Source organism: Triticum dicoccoides, chromosome 3B (genome assembly GCF_002162155.2).
Source record: "Triticum dicoccoides isolate Atlit2015 ecotype Zavitan chromosome 3B, WEW_v2.0, whole genome shotgun sequence".
Classification (NCBI taxonomy): Eukaryota; Viridiplantae; Streptophyta; class Magnoliopsida; order Poales; family Poaceae; genus Triticum; species Triticum dicoccoides.
This window is the reverse complement of record NC_041385.1, coordinates 294,198,096-294,206,395: the sequence shown is the minus strand read 5'-3', so window position 1 is coordinate 294,206,395 and position 8,300 is coordinate 294,198,096.

The following is an 8,300-nucleotide window of genomic DNA, read 5'->3' as shown; positions in this document are numbered from 1 at the left end:
GACTAGACCATCATCCTCAAGCTTCTTGATCTCCTCGCCAATGAACTGCTGCCGCTCCAAAGCTTGCTTTCGGACCTTCTGCTTGCTAGTCAGGCATGTGGGCGGATAGCAAGATGGTGCTCGATTAGCGCCTTGGGAACACCGGGGATATTAGATGGTTGCCATGCAAACACATCGGCATTCGCCACAGGAAGGCAACGAGCGTGCTTTCCTATTTTTCTTGAAGGGTGGCACCCATAGTAAAGGTACCATCAGTGCCAGCCATCCTTGTCGGGACCTTCTTACTAGCAGGCGCAGTAGCTTTGGATCTCTTGCTATCTCCGGCAACTCATCGACATGCGCAACACCCCCCAAAGAGGTACGCTTCCCGGATCCCTCGCTAGGGCCCTCTTTAGCTTTCTTCTTTCTCTAGTTTTCCTTGGTGGGAACACTGGCTTCCACAGCCTCTTCCACGACAGCTTACCGCTACATCTTGTCAACACAAATGATTGCGACAGAATAGAAATGACACCAATCGGCTCTGGCATCTTCAAGGTGTTGTAGTCATAGTGATATGGCCCCATGAATTTGGCCAGGGCTAGACGACCAACGATTCCATTGTATAGTGATGTCTACTACACAACCTTCTTCTTGTACACGTTGTTGGGCCTGCAAGTGCACAGGTTTGTAGGACAATAGCAAATTTCCCTCAAGTGGATGACCTAAGGTTTATCAATCCGTAGGAGGCGTAGGATGAAGATGGTCTCTCTCAAACAACCTTGAAACCAAATAACAAAAAGTCTCTTGTGTCCCCAACACACCCAATACAATGGTAAATTGTATAGGTGCACTAGTTCGGCGAAGAGATGGTGATACAAGTGCAAAAACGATAGTAGATATAGGTTTTTGTAATCTGAAATAATAAAAACAGCAAGGTAACTAACGGTAAAAGTGAGCGTAAACGGTATTGCAATGATAGGAAACAAGGCCTAGGGTTTATACTTTCACTAGTGCAAGTTCTCTCAACAATAATAACATAGATAGATCATATAACAATCCCTCAACATGCAACAAAGAGTCACTCCAAAGCCACTAATAGCGGAGAACAAACGTAGAGATTATGGTAGGGTACGAAACCACCTCAAAGTTATTCTTTAGGATCGATCTATTAAAGAGTTCGTACTAGAATAACACCTTAAGATACAAATCAACCAAAACCCTAATGTCACCTAGATACCTCATTGTCACTTCAAGTATCTATGGGCATGATTATACGATATGCATCACACAATCTCAGATTCATCCAACCAACATAAAAGTACTTCAAAGAGTGCCCCAAAGTTTCTACCGGAGAGTCAAGAACGTGTGCCAACCCCTATGCATAGGTTCATGGGCGGAACCCGCAAGTTGGTCACCAAAACATACATCAAGTGGCGCGTGATATCCCATTGTCACCACAGATAAACACGGCAATACATACATCAAGTGTTCTCATAAAAGACTAAATCCAATAAGATAACTTCAAAGGGGAAACTCAATTCATCACAAGAGAGTAGAGGGGGAGAAACATCATAAGATCCAACTACAATAGCGAAGCTCGGGATACATCAAGATCGTGCCATAGAGGGAACACGAGAGAGAGAGATCAAACACATAGCTACTGGTACATACCCTCAGCCCCGAGGGTGAACTACTCCCTCCTTGTCATGGAGAGTGTCGGGATGAAGAAGATGGCCACCGGTGATGGGTTCCCCCTCTGGCAGGGTGCCGGAACGGGCTCCCGAGAGGTTTTTGGTGGCTACAGAGGCTTGCGGCGGCGGAACTCCCGATCTATATCGATATTCGATGGTTTTAGGGTACGTAGGCATATAGAGGCAGAAGAAGTCGGTCGGGAGGTGCTCGAGGGGCCCACGAGACAGGGGGCGCCCTATAGGGGGGGGGGGGCGCCCTCCTATCTCGTGGAATCCTCGGGGATCTTCTAACGTGAACTCCAAGTCTCCAGGATCATATTCTTCCCAAAAATAATGCTGCCGAAGGTTTCATTCCGTTTGGACTCCATTTGATATTCCTTTTCTTCGAAATACTGAAACAGGCAATAAAACAGCAATATGGGCTAGGCCTCCGATTAATAGCTTAGTCCCCAAAATGATATAAATGTGTAAAATAAAGCCCATAAACATCCAAAAGGGGTAATATAATAGCATGGAACAATCAAAAATTATAGATACGTTGGAGACGTATCAAGCATCCCCAAGCTTAATTCCTGCTCGTCCTCGAGTAGGTAAATGATAAAAAAGAAATTTTTGATGTGCAATGCTACCTAGCATAATTCTCAATGTAATTTTATTTATTGTGGCATGAATGTTTAGATCCAAATGATACAAAATAAAAGTTCATATTAACATGAAAATGGTGATACTTCAAGCATACTAATCAAAGTAATCATGTCTTCTCAAAATAACATGGCCAAAGAAAGTTATCCCTACAAAATCATATAGTCTGGATGTTGCTCTATCTTCATCACACAAAGTATTTAATCATGCACAACCCCAATGACAAGCCAAGCAATTGTTTCACACTTTAGTAATCTCAAACTTTTTCAACTTTCACGCAATACATGAGCATGAGCCATGGACCTAGCACTATATGTGGAACAGAATGGTGGTTGTGGAGAAGACAAAACGGGAGAATATAGTCTCACATCAACTAGGTGTATCAAAGGGCTATGGAGATGCCCATTAATAGATATCAATGTGAGTGAGTAGGGATTGCCATGCAACGGATGCACTAGAGCTACAAATATATGAAAGCTCAACAAAAGAAACTAAGTGGGTGTGCATCCAACTCCCTTTCTCACGAAGACCTAGGGCATTTTGAGGAAGCCCATCATTGGAATATACAAGCCAAGTTTTATAATGAAAAATTCCCACTAGTATATGAAAGTGACAACATATGAGACTCTCTATCATGAAGATCATGGTGCTATTTTGAAGCACATGTGTGGAAAAAGAGATGGTAGCATTGTCCCTTCTCTCTTTTTCTCTCATTTTAATTTTTTTATTTTATTTTTTTCTTTGGCCTATCTTTTTTCTTTTTGGCCTTTCTCCTTTATTTTTCTTTTTTTTCCTTTTTCTTTTTGTAAAGTCCGAAGTCTCATCCCGACTTGTGGGGGAATCATAGTCTTCATCATCCTTTCCTCACTAGGACAATGCTCTAATAATGAAGATCATCACACTTTTATGGATTTACATGGCAATATCTCTCAGAAGTAATGCGTGTCATATGAACGGAATGGTGGAAAGTTGCATGGCAATATATCTCAGAATGTGGAAATGCCATAATAGGTAGGTATGATGGATGTTTTCAGGAAGGAGTATGGTGGGTGTATGGTACCGGCGAAAGTTGCGCGGCACAAGAGAGGCTAGCAATGGTGGAAGGGTGAAAGGGTGTGTATAATCCAGGGACTCAACATTAATCAAAAGAACTCATATACTTATTGTAAAAATTTAGAAGTCATCAAAAACCAAAGCACTATGCGCATGCTCCTAGGGGGATAGATTTGTAGGAAAATACCATTGCTCGTCCCCGACCGCCACTCATAAGGAAGACAATCAATAAATAAAATTGTGCTCCAACTTCATCACAAAGCGTTTAACCATACGTGCATGCTACGGGAGTCACAAAATTCAACACAAACATTCTTTAAATTCATAATCACCCAACAAGCATGACTTTAATATCACTACCTCCATATCTCAAAACAATTATCAAGTATCAAATTGATCATAGCATCCAATTCAATTTCTATGATAGTTTTTATTATACCCAACATGGATGCTCATCATTCTAGGACCAACTTTGTAACCATAGAAAATACCATGCTGTTCTAAAAGACTCTCAAAATAATATAAGTGAAGCATGAGAGACTAGAAATTTCTACAAAATATAACCACCGCCGTGCTCTAAAAGATATATGTGACGCACTAGAGCAAATGACAAACTACTCCGAAATATATAAGTGAAGATCAATGAGTAGCTAAATAATTATGTAACTATGTGAAGACTATTTAACATTAAGGAATTTCAGATCTTGGTACTCTAATCAAACTGCAAGCAAAGCAAAATAAAATGACATTGCAAGGATATCACAACTCATGTGAAGAAGCAAAAACTTAGGCTCAGTTGATACTAACCGATAGTTGTTGAAGAAGAAAGGTGGGATGCCTACCGGGGCATCCCCAAGCTTAGATGCTTGAGACTTCTTGAAATATTATCTTGTGGTGCCTTGGTACTCCCCAATCTTGAACTTTTGTGTCTCCTTAATCCCTCTCATATCATGGTTTCTTCTTTTTATCAAAAGCTTCATTCACAACAAACTCAACAAGAACTCGTGAGATAGGTTAGTATAAACCAATGCAAAACCTTATAATTTTCTACTGTAGCAAATCACCTAAATTATTATTCAGCATTGCATACTAAATTACTCTGCATATTTAATACTCCTATCCTCAAATAGAATCATTAAACAAGCAAACATATGCAATCAATGCAAACATAACAGCAATCTGTCAAAACAGTACAGTCTGTAAAGAATGCAAGATTCATCATACTTACCTAACTCCAAAAATTATGAAATAAAATTCCCACTGTATTAAATTTATCATATCTCAATATTCAAAAAGTTTCAACATTATACCATTCTCTGACTTTTCTAGGGAATTATTGCAACAGCGGTAAACTTTCTGTTTTCAAACAGCAACATGTATACTAGCAAAATAAGCATGGCAAAGGCTATCCTTGACTTTTTTATTGAAAATAAAGATGCAAAACATTATTCTAAATAACATAAAGCATATACTAACAAGAGAAATTGACGCTCCCAGCAAAACACATATCATGTGGTGAATAAAAATATAGCTGCATGTTAAGTTACCGATGAACGAAGACGAAAGAGGGGATGCCTTCCGGGGCATCCCCAAGCTTAGGCTCTTGGTTGTCCTTGTATATTACCGGGGTGCCTTGGGCATCCCCAAGCTTTGTCTCTTGCCACTCCTTATTCCATAGTCCATCGAATCTTTACCCAAAACTTGAAAACTCCACAACACAAAACTCAACAGAAAACTCGTAAGCTCCGTTAGTATAAGAAAATAAAACCACCACTTAGGTACTGTGATGAACTCATTCTAAATTCATATTAGTGTAATATCTACTGTACTCCAACTTATCTATGGTTCGTAACCTCCGATACTACTCATAGATTCATCAAAATAAGCAAACAACACATAGAAAACAGAATCTGTCAAAAACAGAACAGTCTGTAGTAATCTGTATCAGACGTATACTTCTGGAACAACACAAATCCTACCAAATTTGGAAGTCCTAAGCAATTTGTGTACCAATACAGAACAAAAGAATCAGATCAAGAGCACGTATCTGTGAATTAACAAAACTAATTTACTGGGTGCAAAAGTTTCTGATTTTCAGCAGGATCAACACAACTATCACCGTAAGCTATCCTAAAGGTCTTACCTGGCACTTTATTGAAACAAAAGCTATAGAACATGATTACTACAGTAGCATAATCATGTGAACACACAAAAACAGTAAGGATAAATATTGGGTTGTCTCCCAACAAGCGCTTTTCTTTAATGCCTTTCTTGCTAGGCATGATGATGGCAATGATGCTCACATAAAAGATAAGAATTGAAACATAACGGGAGCATCATGAAGCATATGACTAGCACATTTAAGTCTAACCCACTTCATATGCATAGGGATTTTGTGAGCAAACAACTTATGAGAACAATAATCAATTAGCATAGGAAGGTAAAACAAGCATAGCTTCAAGATTTTAAGCACATAGAGAGGAAACTTGACATTATTGCAATTCCTACAAGCATATGTTCCTCCCTCATAATAATTTTCAGCAGCATCATGAATGAATTCAACAATATAACCAGCACCTAAAGCATTCTTTTCATGATCTACTTGCATAGAAAATTTACTACTCTCCACGTAAGCAAAATTCTTCTCATCAATAGTAGTGGGAGCAATCTCAACAAAATAATTATCATGTGAGGCATAATCCAATTGAAACTAAAATCATGATGACAAGTTTCATGGTTATCATTATTCCTAATAGAATACAAGTCATCACAATAGTCATCATATATAGCAACTTTGTTCTCATCATAATCGATGGAAACCTCTCCCAAGATAGTGCAATCACTAAATAAAGTTGACACTCTTCCAAATCCACTTTCATATTCATAACAATAAGATTCAATATCCTCCAAAATAGGCGGAGGGCGATGCAGCGAGAGGGACGGCGCAGGGGAGCCCACTACGGCGCTCACGAGCTCGGTGATGCGAGCGAGCCACTCGTCATAGAGGTCGTTGACGGGGCGATAGTGCAGGAGCCCACGTGCCAGAAGCAACACAGCGTGTGCGTCCGCGGGAGCACGACGAGCATGCGACGACGAGCCTGCCGGAGTCAGCGACGGGGTGGCGGTGTGGCCTTCCCGCCGCACCGAGGGATATAGCAACAACGCCTGCTGCTCGTTCCCCGCCAGGCTGGTGGCGGCGTGGGCGGCAGGCGACGGGGAACGACAGGGAGGCTCGCCGACGGGGGCTGTCTGGGCGACATGGGCCGCGAGAGCAGCCCGACGCTCGGTGCGGGCTCGGCAGGCGTCAGACATGGGCGCGACAGATGACGAACACGAGGCGGTGGAAGAAGGATTCCGGCGCACCCCTACCTGGCGCACCAAATGTCAGATTTGAGGTTCCGGCAGACCCTTGAGGTTCGAACTCTGGGGTGCGCACGAAGATCTTTCCCCTACCAACTCGCGTCTCGAAGCCTCGCAAGGGATCTAAGCTAGAAAGATGAACACATAAGGGACATGAGGTTTATACTGGTTCAGGCCACCATTGTGGTGTAATACCCTACTCGAGTGTGTGGCGTGGTGGATTACCTCAGGGGCTGATGATGAACAATGCAAAGGGAGAACAGCCTCATGAGAGGTGTTCTTGAGCTGGTGCGATGAACTGCTTGGGTGAGTTCAGTCGCCTCTCTCTCTCTAGTCTACCCAAAATCTCCCCCCCTACTTTGTGGTGGCTAGCTGTTATTTATAGAGGGAGGCCCTGGGCCTCTTCCCAAATAATGAGCGAGAAGGGCGCCAACAATTGGCCATTTTGAAGGGGAACATCTAGTACACTTATCCTGACTAAAGTTGGTCTTCGACTGCCAAAGACTGTGACGGTGACGCCGTCTTGGGCTCCACGGTGACCTCCATCCTGCCGCTCCGCTGGTCTTGGTCTTGTTGCACCGAAATGGTAACCTTTGTCTGATGCCTTGGCCTGTGCTTGCCCCCTTTGCAGCGAAGCGGAAACACGGACACTGTGCAGGCCGGCGCCCGCCTGGCGCCCGCCTGGTCTCGATCGTCATGGCTTGCGTCACGGGCACCTCGCGAGGTACCCTGCCTTGATCTCTCCGCCTCCTCGCGAGCCCGCCTGATGAGGCTGCTCCTGAGAAAGCTTCCTGTCGTCCGCCCCGCGAGGCTTGGCCCCTCGCGAGGGTCTTGAGCTTGAGCTGATGAGGCTGGGCTGCACTAGGCATCCGCTTGAGCCACGCTGCAGGCCGCAGGCAGGCAAGTCTGGGGACCCCCGTTCCCAGAACGCCAATAGAAACAATTTGCATTTGGGATTTAAATGATCATGTTCATTGCAAATTTCACAAGGATGGCAAAGAAATTTTAAATTTTCAGCACAAGCATCTAGCCTTTCTTGCAACCATTTAGTTTCTAAATACTTATGCCTCTTGCAAAATCTATCTTCCCTATTTGATGTGTACTTTCAAACTCTATGCACTCCACAAAAGTTGACATTCTTATAAGAGACATTTTCATCATGACTAGTGCAATCATCATTAGTACTATGGATATTCAAAGAGTTCATTCTAACAACATTGCAATCATGCTTATCATTCAAAGATTTAGTGCCAAACATTTTATAGACTTCTTCTTCCAGCACTTGACCATAATTTTCCTTTCCATCATTCTCACGAAAGATATTAAAAAGATGAAGCGTATGAGGAAAACTCAATTCCATTTTATTGTAGTTTTATTTTATAAACTAAACTAGTGATAAAACAAGAAACTAAAAGATTCAATTGCAAGATCTAAAGATATACCTTCAAGCACTCATCTCCCTGACAACGGCGACAGAAAATAGCATGATGTCTACTACACAACCTTCGTCTTGTAGACGTTGTTGGGCCTCCAAGTGAAGAGGTTTGTAGAATAGTAGCAAATTTCCCACAAGTG